The sequence below is a fragment of the Zingiber officinale genome, chromosome 4A (genome assembly GCF_018446385.1).
Source record: "Zingiber officinale cultivar Zhangliang chromosome 4A, Zo_v1.1, whole genome shotgun sequence".
Taxonomy (NCBI): Eukaryota; Viridiplantae; Streptophyta; class Magnoliopsida; order Zingiberales; family Zingiberaceae; genus Zingiber; species Zingiber officinale.
In genome coordinates, this window is record NC_055992.1 from 94,233,530 (window position 1) to 94,252,563 (window position 19,034).

Genomic DNA, 19,034 nt, shown 5'->3' on the forward strand with positions numbered 1-19,034 from the left:
TTGTTAAAAAATATTTCAAACAATATTTTTGATGCGTCTTTTTCAAAGAGTATTTCGAAAGTATGAAACATAAAATTTTAAAGGAATTTTCAAAGTATTTTTAAAACTATGATTTTTCAAAAGGTTTTCAAAAAGCTATGAGTTTGAAGAATATGATTTTGAGTTATATTTAAAGGATAAACTTTTGTAAGCAATTTTTCAAAAATATTTTTAAGTTAATATCAAAACTAGAATTCTTTAAATAAGTTTGTAAAAGTAATTTTCAAAAAGTATTTGATTAAGAGATTTTAAAGATAATTTCAAAAAGATTTGTAAAGAAGTATTATCAAGTATTTTTCAAAAAGTGTTTTGAAACATTTTTCAAAAGCATGATTTTGAATAATATATTAAAAAGTATGTCCTTCAATCAAGTCTCTCCCCCTTAATCAGACACTATTTTTAGATATCCTATGTGTGTCTAAGGGTCACAATTGACTTAAGGTTATAAAGACTTAGCTTGTGAATAACAATAATTTATATATATAATACACCCAATCAATCAAGATTTAAAAATATTTCATAAGAAAATAGATTTATAAGTTTTCAAAATTCATTTTAAGAAAATAGTTTAAATTTTAATTTTCTTAGCATCTCACCCATTCTAAATTTTCAAGTATGGTAATCCTATAATTGTGTGAGATGACTTTATTGATTTTGAGTTTTGTTGTAATTAAGTTAAAATTTAGTTTTAGTTGAACTTTGATTAAATTAATTTTAGGTTAAAATGGATTAGTAATTAAGTTGATGGTAACGTTTAGTTTAGGAATTGTAAAGTTATTAAGTGGATTTGGTTAAGAAATGTTTTTAATAGCTATGGTTATAGGTTGATTGTAAGTTTCATAATTAATAGTTATGGATTAATTGATTATTAATTAATTTAATTAGTTTCTTAGGAATTAATTGGGTAAAGATTTTAGAATTAGTTTTAATTTTAAAAATATAATTTTGTTTAAGTACTTTAAGATTTAAAGTTGTAATTCATTAAGAATTTAATTAGGTGTATTAAGTTAAGTTAATGATTAATTTAATTAAGTTAAAGTTATTATTTATTGATTTAATATTGGTAAAAGCTAAATTAAATTGTTGATTATAGTCATTAAAGATTATGTCTATTAAGGTAAATTAGTTATTGATTTAGTTTTATTTTAAAGTTGTTTTAGTTTGCTAAAAGTACACTAGAGTTAAATAATTTTAATTAACTAATAAAATAATTTTGATTAAGTTTTAAAATAGTTTTTTTTATTAAGTTTTAAAATAGTTTTAATTAAAATAATTTTAATTAAGTTTTAAAATAATTTTAATTAAGTTTTAAAATAATTTTAATTAAGTTTTAAAATAATTTTGATCAAGTTTTAAAATAATTTTAATTAAGTTTTAAAATAATTTTAATTAAGTTTTAAAATAATTTTAATTAAGTTGTAAAATAAGTTTTTTAATTAAGTCTTAAAATAATTTAGATTAAGTTTTAAAATAATTTTTTTATTAAGTTTTAAAATAGTTTTAATTAATTTTTTAAAATAGGTTTTTAATTAAGTTTTAAAATAATTTTAATTAAATTTTAAAAGTTTTTAATTAAAATTTAAAATAATTTTAATTAAGTTTTAAAATAATTTTAAATTAAGTTTTAAAATAATTTTAAATTAAGTTTTAAAATAATTTTAATTAAGTTTTAAAATAATTTTAATTAAGTTTTAAAAGTTTTTAATTAATTTTAAAATAATTTTAATTAATTTTAAGTTGTTAATTAAGTTTAAAAATCATTTTGATTCATTTTTAAAATATGTTTTAAAATAATTTTAATTAGGTTTTAAAATAAGTTTTTTAATTAAGTTTGCAATTGAATTAGGGTTGGAATTTATTAGGTTTGAAATTTAATTAGGGTTGGAATTTATTAGGTTTAAAATTTAATTTAGATTTGAAATTAATTGAGTTTGAAAAAGGTTATTGAACCCATGTTAGATTCAAACTTAGCTTTGGGTTAATCAAGCAGGCTTCCTAAGGATAAACTTTCAGTTCAGTGGCGAAGCTTATGGCCTTCTTGTGTATCAACGGTGGACCACTTGCTGAAGACTTTCCAAACTGTTCCCGCTCAAAGAACTTAATATTAAATTTTGGTCTAACTAGCTCATGTTTGACTGGGGTAGCTTCGGTCAGATCCACTAAGTCTAGTGCACCAGGTAGAATTCCATATTTAGCCTAGACATGCCTTCGATAAAGTTTCCTTGACATACTATCATCCCAATCCATTCCGGTGCTATGTTGTTAGGATTTGGTAAACCTTTTTAATCTAACCATTCTAAATTAAGAAAAGATGCATAACATGTTATACAACAATTAAGTATGCATGATCATGACAATTCAAACAAGTCATGCATAATACAAATTGTTTGTGTTGTTGATGTTGCTGTTGTTGTATATTTAATATTATTGTAAAATACCGAAAATAGGAAAACATTGATAAGGGAATTTTTCGGAATTTTTGGAAATTTTTCAGGAATTTTTCGGAGCTCGTATGGACGAGCTAACGGGGATAAGATTTGGGTTCCGGGAAAGCCTGTTTAGGCTACCCCATTTAAGTGAGGAAATGTTTATATTTACATTTTCTTTTTCTTTTATTTTCTTTTATTTTCTTTATTTGTTTTCTTCTCTGCCTCGCCGAAACCCCCCGTGCCCGAGCCTTCTTCCCCCGCACGAACCCGAGCCCTAACCGCACGGTAGTTTCCTCCACCTTCTCCTTCTATTTCTTCCTCCCTGTTCAAGCACCGACGACGCTACCCGAGCTCTCACGGCAAATTTGCCCTAGCCGACTGCCACAATCCGATCGCTCACCGCCGGCCGAACCTTGCTTCTTCTTCAATCCTCGCGTCTTCATCGCCGTCGACGTTTGAGTGTCACCTGAGCCTTCGCCTCTTCGGGTTGGGGACAAGAGCCGAGCACCCGAGTTGATTTGTTGCCGGTTCCCTAGCCACTGCCTACTTCTTGAAGTGGTGCTGACGCCGACTTCTTCATCTTTGTGCCACTACCTCTGCGTGCCACTGCCTCCACACCTTCTTCTTCACTGTGGTCACGCCTCCCATGCCCTAGCAGTGATCTGGGAGGTGAGTGTTCTACCCTAACTGGTGAAATTTGGGTAGTATTGTTGGGTGTGGATAAGTGAATCTCCTCTTTTGTTCCGGCAGAATTCCCTCCAGCAGCACTTGGTTTCTGCAGCGATTGAGAAGTGAGGTAAGGAATAGGGTTTTTATCATGTTGTTGACGATTGATAGATAGGTTAATAACTAATGTTAACCTAGGTACATGTGTTAATTAGGGTTTGGCCCTAATTTAGTGTCAGGGACTTTTATTTAGCTATATATAGGAATTAGCTAAATAAAATCTATATATATTGCTGACATAGGACTTGACGCGAGACGAGTATCTCGGAGTCAGATTTGGATCATTTTATCGGAGGCAGGTACTTTTGACTTATGTCATTTGATATACATAGTAGTGAATATAACATGTTGCATTAATTATGTTTCTTATTTGTTCTGGTTAATCACTACCCGATACTTGTTACATGATTGATTGATTGCTTGTCTTGTATCTCATGTATTCCTTACCTGTTGATACATGCTTATAGGGGTAGTGATATACCATGCTTCACCATGTTCAGGACCTAAGTTTTATACCTTCTGTGTACCTTTGATTGATTTAATTCGTTGACCTATGATGCACTTTTATATATATGTGGATTAGGTCAAGATATTTTGTGGTTAGTGCCATGCACCATTTGCATGATTGCATGTTGTGCGATAGTTCGCTCCATTATTGTTGAGCACATCGCCAGTTACATGGATCTGCACACACCACCACTCATGGGTTAGTGGTCGATTCAGGCAGAGTGTGTTGCAGCAGGGACTCTGTTAGGCACCGTTGGTCCGCTCATGGGTAGTGTGACACAACGTGTTATCCGGCAGGGATTCCTCCCCGTTATTGTGTACCGGGAGATGAGAGCATTGCGCTCCCTCATTTATGATTTGGGGTAGGAGGATAGGTGTACTCCGACAGCATCCCGTCCACTCGATCATTCATCAGGAGTAGTGACGACAGAGTGCACGGTTGTCACAGCCCTACCCACTCGGCCTCACTATTGTGTGAGATGATCGACTGGCGTCAGGGGTGACCAGGAGGCATCATTGGCATCATATGCATGATGCATTTATTGCTTGTGTTTGTGTTTGCTGCATTTATATGCTGCATATTGTTTGGATACCTATATTTGACATGCATACAGGATTTCCATATCACTCGGACTGTTTGTCCTTATACCCAGGTTCTGGTTAGTACAGTTTCTCTCCTGTTTACTTCAGATGCATTTTTATCTTTCTTATATCAGGAAACTGTACGCATGATTAGTGCTAGGTGTTATTTCCCTACTTTGTATATCAGTTGTACCTGCTGAGTGTTGGACTCACCCCGCCTCCATTGTTGTTATTTTCCAGGTTGATGCTGTCAGGAGAGAGTTCCAGTTGCTAGTCCCCTGCAGACCACGAGGACTTATTGATCTTTTGGATTTTCTTCTTTATTAGACTATGTTTTGAACTTGTTATATTTTGGATTGTTTTACTTATGGATCTGGTATGGGTTTTTATCATTGATGGACTTTGTTGTGGTTTGGATATGTTTTACTCCATGCCTGCCTGGACGGCAGAAGAGGTGAGTTTGTCGAATTTGAGCTTTACGAGTGTAGTGGAGTAGGGTTGATTTCGAGTCAGAGTATTATTCTTCCGTTTACTTGTTATATAAACTGCGTGAAATGTCTGTGTATTGTATTTTATTTCTGCTATTATTCCAGCCGCATGTGGCTGAGGTATGTGGATATGTAGAAAGTTTCAGATTGTCCGCCGTACAGGGGAGATGCTGCCGAAATTTCTTTGGACAGAGACTCCTCCGGGGCGTGACAATTATTGTTTTATTATTGTTTGTTTTAATATTATTGTTTTATATTATTGTTTTTATTATTGTCCATTAATGATGGTTGTTGCTTTGTTTAGAATTGTTTTGTTAATATTATAGTTTTTAGTAGTGTTATTATTATTATTATTTAGTTATTATTATTACTATTATTTAGTTATTGTTATTGTTATTATTATTATTATTATTATTATTATTATTATTATTATTGATTAGTTTCATAATTAAAGGGTACATGATTATAATGAAAGTTTTGTTTTAGATTTGGTTTTGATTTATAACTTAAATCTAGATTTTGTGAGTTGATAAAATTATTAATAATGTTTTCCAATTTATTAATTTTATTTTTCAAAACATTATTTTGTTTTTCTAATTTTCTAAATTTTGATTTATAGTTTAGTTTCTTATTTTTTATTTAAATTTTTAGTTAGGTTCCATTTATTGTTAGTTAATTTTAGATAATTGTTATTTTGATTTAAATTCAAATTATCTTGAATAAATAAGTTTTGATTAACTAGATCTAGGTTTTGATTAAGGTTTGGGCCGAATTGATCAATTTTGGTTATGTTTAAATTTTTATTAATTAAATTAATTTTGTTAAGTAATGTAGGATTTTCATGATTTTTTAAATTCTTAGCACAATTCAAACAAGAAGAATCTAAAGCATGCAAATTTTCGTATAAATTAAATTTATTTACCATATTTGCTCCCCCTGAATCCTTGAGTCTTCTCTCTGGACATTGAAATTTGTAGTGCCCCATCTTTTTGCACTTGAAACATTCAATGTGATCCTTCCTTTTCCAGACTCTAGGCATCAGTTCCTCCTTTGCCTCTAGTTGTGCAGATCGACTCATCGACATTTATTTTTGTAGTGTCCTTTTTCTCTGCACTTGAAATATGTTATGTGTTCTTTAAATTTTGAATTTACAATATTACCTTCTGAATCCTTATTAGGATTCTCCCCTTTGACCATTGTCACTTCGGATTCAGGCTCGAATATTTGGTCGGGCTTGGGTTTGGGTTTGGGTTTGGACACTTGTTCTGACTCGGGTTCGGATCCATCAGCCTCCTCCTCAGCCACCAGTGCGATGAAACTGATTTCGTCTTGTTCTTTTAGATCTGATTATGAGGATTGCTCTCTGAAGTCAAACTCAGATTTGAACTCACTTTCGCCTTGATCTTCTAGCCTCGATGGAGTCTCGTGAAGCTCAATTAATTTGGTCCACATCTCGAAGGCGTTCTTGTAATTTTCTAATTGACACAAAATTTTATTAGGCAAAATACTAATTAATATATCTATTACCTTTGTGTTTTCTTGTGGGTTCCGAGAAGATTGTCTCAGTGCGATCCAATTGTCAAAACTCTCACTTCCGATGAAAGATTCCATCATTCGTCTCCAGATATTGAAATAAACTTAATCGTACAGTGGAGGTTTGTAGATGCTTCTTCCTTCTTGATAAGATGTCGACATTCTTGCAAGAAAAAAATAGAAAACAAATTTCCAAGACTTGCGTCTTGGGATTAGTAGTGCGAGATAAATAGAGATAAGAAAAATATTCTAAAAGAAAAGAAAAAGTTTTAAAAATGCTTTGAAAATCGGTTAAGAACTTTCAGAGCTAACGAGGCTCTGATACCAATTAATAGATGGAAACTCGCGATAGAGGGGTGGGGGGGGGGGGTGAATATCGCTTTTTAAAATTCTTCTTTTTGTATATTAAAAATCAAAGTTAAGCAGCGAAAATTAAACAAAGAGACATGTTTTTTTACTTCGTTCGGAGCCTAGCTCGACTCCTACTCGAAGGCCCGCGGTCCTTGACTGCACCGATGGGCAAATCACTATAACTCTTCTCTCCGAAATCCTCGGAGAGAAGCAGATCGTACAAGTACAAATAGAATAAGATAGTAACAATCCTACTATCTTATTGAAATTAAGTGCAATATGAAAATATACCGACAATTATGTGTGTAGGTTGAAGCTTGGTCGGTACTTCTGGACGGAGTAGTTTTGCGGAGTCGATGACTTGTAGCACAATCCGTACGTAGAGAGAAGACTTGAAGATGATCAGAAGTTCTATCTAGCCTCTGCCTCCGAGCCTACTTTTATAGGTGTACTGGAGGTTCGGTCGACCGATCCCACTGTTCGGTAAACCGAACCCGCTCCCTTCCTTCCTGGCTGAAGTCCGAAGTTGGCTCAATCTTTTACATTTACTGGTCTTTAATGGTTCGGTCAACCGAACAAGCCTTTTCCTTGTTCGTCGAAATTTGCAAGAGATCTTCTTTTAATGCTGATTGGATCGGTCGACCGATCCTTGGTTCGGTCGACCGATCAGGCTTCCATCGGACTGTGCTTCGCTTTGTTCTGAACTGATCTCTTGTCTGAGTCAAGCTGGTTCGTTTGACCGATCCTCCTGTTCGGTCGACCGATCAGGCCAAATCTACAAAACAGAGTTAAAATAATATTCCTGCAAAACAAATGTTAGCGCAGTAATATAATGCATGAGTAATATAGATAGTAGAACTGCCTTGATCTCAACTTGGAAACCTTCCCGGTTTCTTCAGTTGGATTAGCGATCTAAGGTTGTTACCTTTAGGAACCCGACCTCACTATCGCTCCTCCAGTTGCATACCTCAACTTACCTGCCAAACATTGGTCCTCCAGACCTGTTTGGACTTTTGCCTGCTCAGTGTCTGATCGCCCGATCCATTAAGATTTTTCCTGCAACAATACATTAGCCAACAACAATAATAGTAATACAGAATACAATGGTAAACCTAGATTTACCGAGATCTGCTGGTCCGGTCGACCGCGCGCGATCGACCGGAAACCATCCAATCAACCTTGCTTGGAGTTCACTCCTCCAAGACTTCTCGTTACCTAAGGTTACCACCCCCTAGGATTTTCTCCACTTGGTTTCACTCACCAAGACTCAGTATTCGGCTACCTAGGGATCAAGTCCTCCAGACCTATCCACCTGGCTTCCACGATATACTAAGATTTCCCTTACCTAGCCTACAACTAGAACTCAGTATTCGGCTACCCAGGGATCAAGTCTTCCAGACCTATCCACCTGGCTTCCACGATATACCGAGATTTCTCTCCTTGCCGCCTCCAACTAGGACTTCCCTTGCCTAGCCTACAACTAGGACTTCCCTAGATCAAGCTCCATACTTAAACATACTTAAACATATTTGTCTGACATTAAAACCTTGGAGGTCGATTGCACCAACACCAACTACTTGCCAGGCTATTCGTCTGGTCAGTCAGACTTTCAGCCTCCTTCGACTAGACTCGAAGGGAAGGCATGTGATCCGGTGGTAAAGGGGGGGGACCCGCCCAGCAGGAGGTCAAAGTGGTCAACACCCGGTAGTCGTTTGACCGGGTGGATTACCTTCCTGATCGGCAGGAGGAATGGTTGATCCGACATTTTGATAACTCGGTCTGACGTCGAGTTTCCGACGCTCACAAGGTGAAGCGGGGAGAAACAGAAGCCGAGCGGCCATCCCGCTCGGCTAACAGTAGACGTGGCATTCGGACGAGCGGGCACCCACTTGAAGGTCGTCAGCCGACGGGCCTCCGCTCGGCTCAGGAAAGGTACTAGCCGAGCGGTTACTCTGCTCGGCCAGGGAAAGGCGCTAGCCGAGCGGTTCCTCCGCTCAGCCCGGTAAAGGACAAAGGGAGCAGGTAGCGAGATCTCCTTGGGAACCAGTGCCACCGACAAGAGGTATGGCCAGCGGTCTGGTCAGATAGAGAATCGTACGGTGGAAGCTTCCACTGTCACATCAGAGATATGCTCGTGCTATTAAGATAGGGTGTCGGGGATGCTTTTCTGACACATCCATTCCAAGTATACTTTGAGGAGCGTGCATGCCTCGTGGAGCGTGCACGCACGTCTGGGGAGCCCTATATAAGGACCCTCAGACTTCAATGGAGGTACGTGTACTTCATTACTGTAGCTACAGTTCTCGCTTCGTTGCTCTACATCTTTCTGCCGGAGATTTGACTTGAGCATCAGAGGGCCATCACCGGGGAACCCCTCCTTGGCCCGACACTGTGTTTGCAGGTCCATGGCGGTAAGGGATCTACGTCTTTGGAGTCTTCGACCAGTCAACAGGAGTGCCACGTCCCCAGCGTCCATCGACTCAGCACTCGGACAAGATCAGTGTCCATGCTAAAACTAGTTCGAGATTATTCTAACTTATTTTCAGGGCAATTCACCCCCTCTTGTCGGCCTATCTGTTCCAACACAGTGAGTCATTACTACGAGGATGGAGATGAAGTCCACATCATTAACACTCTAGGTGCCCAGACAAGTCCAGGCTCCCAGGTGAGGATAAAATTTTATCCTGAAGCCATTGAAGAGTCATTGTAAGGAAGATAGAATGCACTGCTAGGGGTGCCCGGATCCACTCTAGGTGTCCGAAGTTGCCATGTCAGCTAACGGACATATTTGACCAGTAAACTATAAATAGAGCCCTGGTTCTCTTCATTCGGGATGACACTCATCCTTTAACTTTGATATTCTATATTTCTTTTTGTCTGTACTTAAACGTTGTAAGAGGTTTCTTCACCTTCAACGAAGGAGAATTTTAATGAGCTTCCACTACCTTGGATTAATAATCTCCCCGATTGCAAACCAAATAAAATATTCTTGTCTCTTTCTTTCTGTTTATGTTTATTTTAATTAACTAATGTGTGTTTGTTTTTGCTAAGAAGGATAGCTAAAGAAAGTTTGAATTTAACTTGTAGGCAATTTACTCCCCTCTTGCCAGCTGCACTAGGACCAATAATTGGTATCAGAGCAAGATTCGTTTTAGAAGGACTAACCGCTAGCTAAAGTAAAAGAAAGATGGCTGGATCTAGCATTTATCCACCAATGTTTGAGAGGAGTTCACATTTTAGAAGAGAAGCATGGAGGTATTTTTCAAAATCGACTTCAATATTTTATTAACAATTAAATTTGGTTTTGAAGTGCCCAAAAGTAAAAAATGGAAAAGAACCTGAGGAACATTATTGGACTAACAAGCAATGGGAAGAATTTATGGCAAATGGTAAGGTTGAGTTTCATCTTCTGAGCATGCTACCCGCTCAAGACCTCAAAAAAATTGGCACCTACAAATGTGCAAAAGAACTTTGAAAAAAGTTTTTGGAACTCCACGAAGAATCAAGAAAAGAAGAATCCAACTCTTCAATGGACATCACTTCGTCATAAGAGGAATCTGAGACCGAGGAGATCACCGACACAACACTAATAGCTTAAATCTACCCGAAGATGAAGCCACTTCTGAGGAGAGCATTGATGAAGAGGGGGGGGGGGGGGGGCGTCTACCGATGAGTGTGACATGGTAAGTCAGGTAAGTAAGCTTACTCTAGATCAGCTGTACAAGTGTATTAAAATGCTAAGTAGATCTATGTAAAATTAAATCTAAATATCTAAAATCAAAGAAAGATTATACATGTCAGCTAGAAAGTTTTGAAAAATGGGAAATTCAATGTTAAAAGAACAAATAGAATTACTGAAAAAGAATGATACATATTCGAATTTTTCGCCAATCTCAAATTTTAGAAATAATGGGAGGCTTAATTGATATTTTAGATATCACAAGGGTCAGATTAGAAAAGTAATATGAAAAAATATTTCAAAAAATTCTCTTGTAAATCTAGTAGGTAGGAAATATTTTGGATTCCAAAATCATGCTTAGTTTAAATAATTTTTTATGCACACTTTAATTTTGTTTATAAAATTAATTAGTTTGTATACCTACTGTTGTTCATATTTTTTTATTAAAAATTTTTCTTGTGTTGCACAAATGAATATTCTATTAATATAAAAAGTTTTGGGATTTTTCAACAATTATATAATTTTTTTTGAATTTTTTATTGAAAAATATAATTTAAATTTTAAAATCCCTTATGAGATTAATTTTGAAAATTTTGATTTTTCAAGGATTACTGTTGTATTTTGAATATTGAGAAAAATCAGTCATATTTTGAGGCATGAAAAACTATTTTTAAAATTTTATTTTTGAAAATGACTATATCTGATTTAATTTTTTTATGGTTAAAATAAAAATATTTTATACTTGAAATTTTTATCATATTATTAAATTATTATGATTATTTTTGACAAAAATTTTCAAGATTTTTTGCATGTTAAAATAATTTTTAAATTATTTTGACAAATCTAATTTTTAAATTTTAGAAATTCAGATATTTGAAAAATCTTCTCAAACTTGCTCACTATTTCAATCACTCTTAAAATTTTTTCTTGATATATACTCTTATTTTTTGATGATGTGATCAAAGGAGGAAAAATTAGGAATTAAGTTTAGGGGTACATATTTTTTTCATTTTTTATTTATTTGTTATAATTACCAAATTGTTGTACTTACTTACAAAAATTACTTATTTTATTATTTGTTATTACTCTAACTTAACTTGGGTAGATGTATATCAAAAAGTGGAAGATTGTAAGTACCCAAATGAGTTTTGGTGTGATCAACTGGGTTAAGTTAGGCTCTGTATTTTTGATATCTTACGTCTAAGTGTGCAAGACTTAGAAACACATGAAGTCGAGCAGAAGATGCATCGAAAAAGAAGGATGACACGTGAAGCAAGTCGACGAGTTCGGTGTATTCGAGGGATGAGAAGCTGCAGAAGAGTACACCGGCGGACAAGAAGGACGCGCACGACACTTTTCGAGGGACGAGAATCCAGGAAGGAAGACTGCTCGAGGAGAAGGCTAGAGTTAGATTCTGGTGAGCCCAACTCTGGATGCTTGGAGAATCACCCAAGCGACCAGAGCAGAAGTCGAATAAGTCAACTCTGTGTTGACTTGTCCATGCACTTGGACCAAGTTCAGGCGCCTGGACAGGGTCCGGGCACTCGGACCACCCTGGTACAACAAGGGCACCTCAATGAGTCATTGTTGTGAGGATGACGACGAAGTTCATGTCCGTAACATTCTAGGCGCTTCAACTAGTCCAGACGTTCGAGCGAGGATCAAATTTTATCCTAAAGTCATTGAAGAGTCATTGCGAAGAAGATAGAACTTAGAAGCACCGCTGGGAGCGCCCGAACCCACTCCAAGTGCCCAGAGCTGCCACATCAACCAACGGATATATTTGACCAGTAGGCTATAAATAGAGCTTTGATCCTCTTCATTTAGGACGACACTCATACTTTAACTTGGATATTCTGTATTTCTTTCTGTCTGTGCTTAAACGCTATAAGAGACTTCTTCGCCTTCAATGAAGGAGAATTTTAGTGAGTTTCTACTACCTTGAATTAGCAATCTTCCTGATTACAAACCAATTAAAATATTCTTATCTCTTACTTTCTGTTTATGTTTATTTTAATTAACTAATGTGTGTTTGTCTTTCCTAAAAATGATAATAAAAGAAGGTTTGAATTTAACTGGTAGGCAATTCATCCACTCTTGCCAGTCACATCGAGACCAACAACTTGTACGTACTAGGTAGTTGTTTGGGATTATTTTACCAAGGAAAAGTTTGCTACGATCCTTATTTAGATTCCCTAAGACTTCTTTGATATCAGTTGCTTGTGAATTCTTATGGAGGTGTCTTTCTATTGTTACTAAATTGATTTTATAATACTGTAAGCTGATAGTGTAATGGAATAAGCAAAGCTAATATATTATTGTTTTGTTAAACTAATACTTGGTCTCCAAGGCCAATGAACTCAAGGTTGCAATATTCGTTTTCTTTTATTTTAGCAAATTGTTTGGAGAATTCAAGAGCTTCCTTGTAATAGTTTTTTTTATACTGCAGTATGTTCATTTAAATTTTATTTCTTCTAGGGTTTAATGTATAAGTGTGAATTCCTGATTAATTTGGTTCTTATAAGTAATATTTCTTGTAGTTGGCTGGATAAGGTTTCACTAAATTGAGAAGGAGGTTTAGTAATTTTGTTGATTAAGGAGTCTTGTGAGGTTTTTAGAAAATCAAGGTTTTGTCTTAGGGTAGTTAGGAGTTAATTCTGATGTTTCTGAGTTAAGACTATTTGATTAGGAGTTGATTTAGATGTTGCTGTTGTAATTCAAGAACGTTCTCTAAATTGACTAGTAGGTTAGTGATTGTATTTAATTGAGGATGATTATTGTTAAAACAGTGTTGATAAGTGGAACTAAAATAACACTTTTGCTTACAATGATCGGTAGTATGAATTTGTTGGCTATGGGAAGGTAGGGTTAGAGACAAGTACTCAAGTCTAAAAAGATTAGATCTAGTTGTCATTCATTGTGGTCTAAAGTAATCTTTAGGTTCTTGATCCTGTCCGAGCGCTGAGTCGACAGATGCTGGGGACGTGGCACGCTCCACTATCTCCGACTGGTGGTGTAACTCTCCGGCGAACCTGCAAAGAAGCCGAGCCGGGAGGGGTTTTCCGGCGACGACCCTCCGATGCTCAAGTCAGACAACGAGAGAAGCAGCGTAATGTGGCTACAGTAGAGATGTGCGCATACCTTCGTCGACGTCTGGGGGTCCTTATATAGGACCCCGGGGAAACGCAGGCACGCTTCCTGATGCGTGCACGCTCCCCCAAACATACCTTAACGAGCCTGTGTCAGAAAAGTACCTCTGGCACCATTCCGCAATCGTCCGAGCATATCCCGGATGTGACGGTGGAAGCTTCCACCGTATGATCTTGTGTACGGCTCGGCCGCCAACTCTGCTGCTTGTCGGCGGCAGACGTCTCGAGGATGATGATATCCCCTGTCTCCTTTGTCCTCTTGCTCTCTCTGTCTGTTCCAGGGCCGAGCGGGTCGACCGCTCGGCAGACATATAACTTCTGCCTCGGTCGTATGCTCGGATGAGACTGCTCCCGCCTGTATTGCCTTGTGTACCGGCCGAACGGACATCCCGCTCGGGACTTGAACCTTTTTACCTTGAGCATCGGAAACTCGACCCTCAGTCGGGTTGTCTTCCTTCGGTTCGGGAGATTCATGGTCGGTCGGTCTGCATCGCCCGGTCAGTCAGCCCGCTTCATCCGGTCAGCCGGTCGGTCGATCTCAGGGTTGAATCTCTTGACCTTTGGCCTCCACGTGCCGTTGACCTTCCGCCAATGAGGATCCCCCGTCCTTATCACCGGATCACATGCCTCCCCTTCAAGTCTAGTCGAAGGAGGCGTTAAGTCCGACTGATTGGACTGCCGGTCGGCTTGAATGACATTGCCCTGCCCCTCTGAAATGTTCCTCCCTCGGCCGCTCGGCCTCTTCCGAGCGCTGGTTCTGATACCGTGCCGACCGTCATTGCTAACGCCCTTCGGATCTCCTCGGGATTTGTGCAAATCTTCTCCATTAAGACCAAGCACGCGCGTTGTGCGTCGTAATGGCACTCATTAAATGCGCCCCTATAACCCGGTGCCACGTGGCACCCCCGCTGGCGTCACCATACGGCTCGGCGATGTGTCCTATGGGACATCGACGGTTTGAAATGAATGGCCTGATGGGGGCCTTGGTTCTTGTGACCTGCATCGGACGGTCGCGGCCGATTGGGCCCGACCTTATAAAGCCGTCATCTTCCTCCTCCGTCACACTTCTGCCTTCTCGACCTTATAAAGCCGTCATCTTCCTCCTCCGTCACACTTCTGCCTTCTCGTGTCCGCCGCCTTTCTTCAGTGCTTCAGCGTTCCGGCGACTCCGCTTCACCGTTTTCCGACGATTCCTCGCTGTCTTCCTTCGATCCCCAGCCTCTTCCTAAGGTTCCTCCTCCTTTCCTCTCTGTTTTCCTCGTCCTTTTGTCGAGTTCTCATCTTCTGGTCGCTGTCCCTTTCATCGTCTCCTTGCCGTGTCATTTTCTATTCTCTTGGCTTTTGTTTTTTGCCAGCTCGGATAATCGCCAGTTCATCCCGACCCGTAGAACCCACTTTAGATCCCTGGTATACTACCATGGAATCTTGCTTCGATCGGCGTGACGCCGAAGCCTTGCTTGACAGTTTTGACATTCCATCTGACTTTGAACTTATTCTACCCTCTCCAATCGCTCGGCCTCACAAACCACCGAGAGGAGCCGTTTGTTTTTTCCGCGACCAATTCACGGTCGGTCTGCGATTTCCTCTTCATCCCTTCTTCGCCGACGTTTGCAACTTCTTTGGTCTTCCGCTCGCCGAATTAGTTCCCAATACTTTTCGACTTTTGTGTGGAGTGGTGGTACTGTTATGATGTATACTAAAAGTCTAGCTTTTGGTATAAACATTTATCTAGAAATAAGAATCACATTGGTCAAATGTCTACATTTATGATAAATGTAGTTGTTCAATTAATTTATATTGTAGATAATATGGTGTGTGGTGTCACACACAGAGGATCATGTTATCAGTACCTTATAAATTATAAACAGTAGCTCACGACCAAGATGGAAAGGAACAAACCATTGGAAGGTCGTAGTGTAATTAGGTATTAGTTTATCTTAACTATATAATTACACTAGTACACTTAGAGTGTATTGAGTAGGACCATTAGAGGTCGTTTCTTTTATACTGACTTTATAAAGGAACAAGGACCTCAGTTATTATGGAAGTGTGTGCTCTTAATCCTAATATAATAACAAGCACATATATTTGATATTTATTTCTTTAATTTATCAATGGGTGAGATTTAGTTTGATAAATCAATAAGCCCGATAAGTTGGGAAATGATATCACTTATAGTGTGTGTTGTTGATTATAGAAGGAAACTGTGTCCTAGTGATCTAGGTTGAGAATGTCCCCAAGAGGAGCTCATAAGGATTGTCATGTTAAACCTACAGGTGGACTTAGTCCGACATGATAATAAGGTTGAGTGGTACTACTCTTGGACTAAGATATTAATTAAGTGAGTTGTCAGTAATTCATTTAATTAGTGGACATTCATTATCTTAAACACAGGGAGACTAACACACTCATAATAAGAAGGGGCCCAAAAATGTAATTTGGGATTGGTGCAGTAGTTCAATAATAGTTCTTTAGTGGAATGAATTATTATTGATAAAATTAAGTTGTGTGTTCGGGGCGAACACGGGATGCTTAATTTTATCGGGAGACCAAAACCAATTCCTTCTCTCGGTCCCTATCGTAGCCTCTTAATTATAGAGTACTATACCCACCTTCTTACCCATTCTATAGGGGTCGGCTAAGCTAGCTTGGAGACCAAGCTAGGGCCGGCCATGGCTTGGTTCATGGGTAAATTCATGTGGCCGGCCCTAGCTTGAACTCAAGCTTAGGTGGCCGGCCCTATTAAAATAAAAAGGGATTTTAATTTTTAAATTTTTTTCTTATGTGGATAACATGATTTAAAAGAGAGTTTAAAAATTTTAATCTTTCCTTTTATAAGATTCTACAAAAGATTAAGAGAAGAGCTAAATCTCTTTCCTTATTTGTAGATTAAAAGGTTGATTTTAATTTTGGTAAAAACTTTCCTTTTAATCATGTTCATGATTTAAAAGAAAGTTTAAAAATTAAAAATTCTCTTTTATTAGTTTCTACAAAAGATTAAGAAAAGATTTAATATCTTTCCTTATTTGTAGATTGAAAGGAGATTTTAATTTTTAGAGATAACTTTCCTTTTTGGAAATTATCCACATGTTTAAAAGAAAGATTTTAATTTATAAAATTTCCTTTTTATTAACCAATCATGAAGGGATAAAAATTATTGGAGAAATTTTTATAAATTTTCGGAAACAAATTAAGAAGTTTTAATTCTTGTTTTAATTAAAACTTTCCTTGATTTGGGGATTGGAGGTGACCGACCATTGATATTAAGAAAAGAAAATTATTTTTAATTAAATAATTTTTTCTTTTTCATGGAAAAGGAATTAAGGAAGTTTTTATTAAAATTTCCTTATTTGCCAAGACCAAGGATTATAAAAGAGGGGGTAGAGGTACCTTCATGGTGAACGACTCTATTCTTTTTCTTCCTTTCTTTTCTTCCTAGGTGTGGTCGGCCCCTAGAGTTTCCCCTTCCCCTTCTCTCTTCTCCTTCTTGTGGCCGAGACTTCATCACCTCTTGGAGACATAGAAGTGGCCGGATCTAGCTTGGAGAAAAGGAGAGAAAGGAGACTTGTTTCTTGCATCCCTTGGAGCTTGGTTGGTGAAAAAAGTTCTTCATCCTTTGGAAGTTTTTGCTTGGCCGAAACTTGAAGGAAGGAAGAAGAAGGTGCCTTGGTGGTTCTCATCTCGGAAGATCATTGCCCACACAATGCCCGAGGTTAGAAGAGGAATACGGTAGAAGATCAAGAGGTCATTGAAAGTTCACAAAGAAAGATATAACTAGTAATTATTTTCCGCATCATACTAGTTTTATTTCTTTGTAAAAATACCAAATACAAGAGGCATGTGATTCTAGATTTCGAATTAGTTTTCAATGTTGTGTTCTTTTGTTTTCTTTTCGAACTTGTGCTTCGATTATTCTTTTTGGTTAACCTAGAGTCATTTAAGGAAATTAAATATTAACTTTCTTTAAAAGGCTTTGTCTAGGCGGTGGTGGTTGCTCCCATATCCAAGAAGGTCATGTGCCTCGCCATGCAGTCCTGGAAGCCAAATTTGGAAATTAATATTTAATCAACTTTGTGACCTAGGTGATTTGGATTGAACGTGTTAAGTTCCGCAGGAGATCCAAATCTAAACCTAAAAGAATATATAAGTTAAACTTGGGATCAAACGTGTTAAGTTCCGCAGGCGATCCAAGTTTAATTTAAAAGAACACATGGTAGCTAGGAAAGGTTCAGATATTGTACAAAATTTTTGTACAGATGAACCATTAGGTTTTCCGAGTAGCAACCAACAGGTATTGTTCAAGATACACCGCATCCCTCTCGGACCGGAGATTTTTTATTATTTTTATTATCCCAAGCAGTCCGAGTTGGGCACCTATCTATTCCAGGCTTGGCCCGGCCTTGTCTTTTTTGATAAACTCCCCTCCTCCAATAAACACTGGAAGGAGTATTATTTTTATCTTCGTTTCCCCGAGCAGGCTCCCTTCTAAACCAAGTGGCAGGTCGGACCACCTACTTCTCCTGAGCTGAAAAGATTTAAGACCCGACCGGACTATCTCGAGGCCGCGAACATGTTGGCCGGTCTGAAGCTCGATATCAATAAGCTTCTGCCCGAAGGCGTGCTATATATATTCGGCCTGAGTCCGAGCCGCACTCCACTTCCGAGCAGCTTTGGTAAGAATTTCCCTTGCCCATGTACTTTGAGTGCTAACTAATTTTCTTCTTTTTCCTTTGCAGCAAATATTGTCATGGAGTCCGTGATGCTCGGGATTTTAAAGAAGAAAGCCGAGGCGCTCGAGGCGGCAGCCGCCAAAGAGATGGAGCGACTGGGCATCACTACGGTCGGCTCTCACGAGGGTGAGAGCGAGACACATGCGGAAGAGTCAGCCGCTCAGGCCTCCCCCATGGAGGGGACGGGAGGCAATACTTCAAACAGGGAGCTAGTCGGGCAAGAGGAAGGCTCCGGTCAGGAAGACGAGCAGCCACTCAGACAAAAGAGGCGCCGGACGGATACACCGTTGCGATCGGCTACTTCTGCTGTTCGCGTATCCGAGCGGGCGGGGTCCGATTCTCGTGGGAAAACTCCAATGGTGGAGGCATTATCCTCCGATCGGACTCCGTATCAACTAAACCTACCCGCCAACCCTATTGAGGCTGTGCCGGTCAGCGCTCTTCCACCTACCCCTCGCCGGGTCCAGCGCTCGGCTATTTTGTCCAAGTTCTCCGCTCCGGCCTTTGCTCCCTCCGCATCTGCTCACACGTCTCCAGGCCAGAGCCGCACCGTCAGGGCCACCCTGCACCTTCCCACCGAGGAGCTGTTGCCCGAGTCTGATCGGCCGACCGCACCTGAGCATATGATCACCATGAAGGGGCCCCTCGCCGAGATGTGGGTCGATGCTCGGGCCCGTGTCGCGATGATTCCGCTCAGCAATCTGGCCAACAGTCATATGCAGCAGGTCACTGGGGTAAGTGTGTTTTCTTCCGAAGTCCTTTGCGCCCTCTTTCCGATCGGCTATCAATATTCTTGCTTATGTCAGAGATGAGTGGAGGAG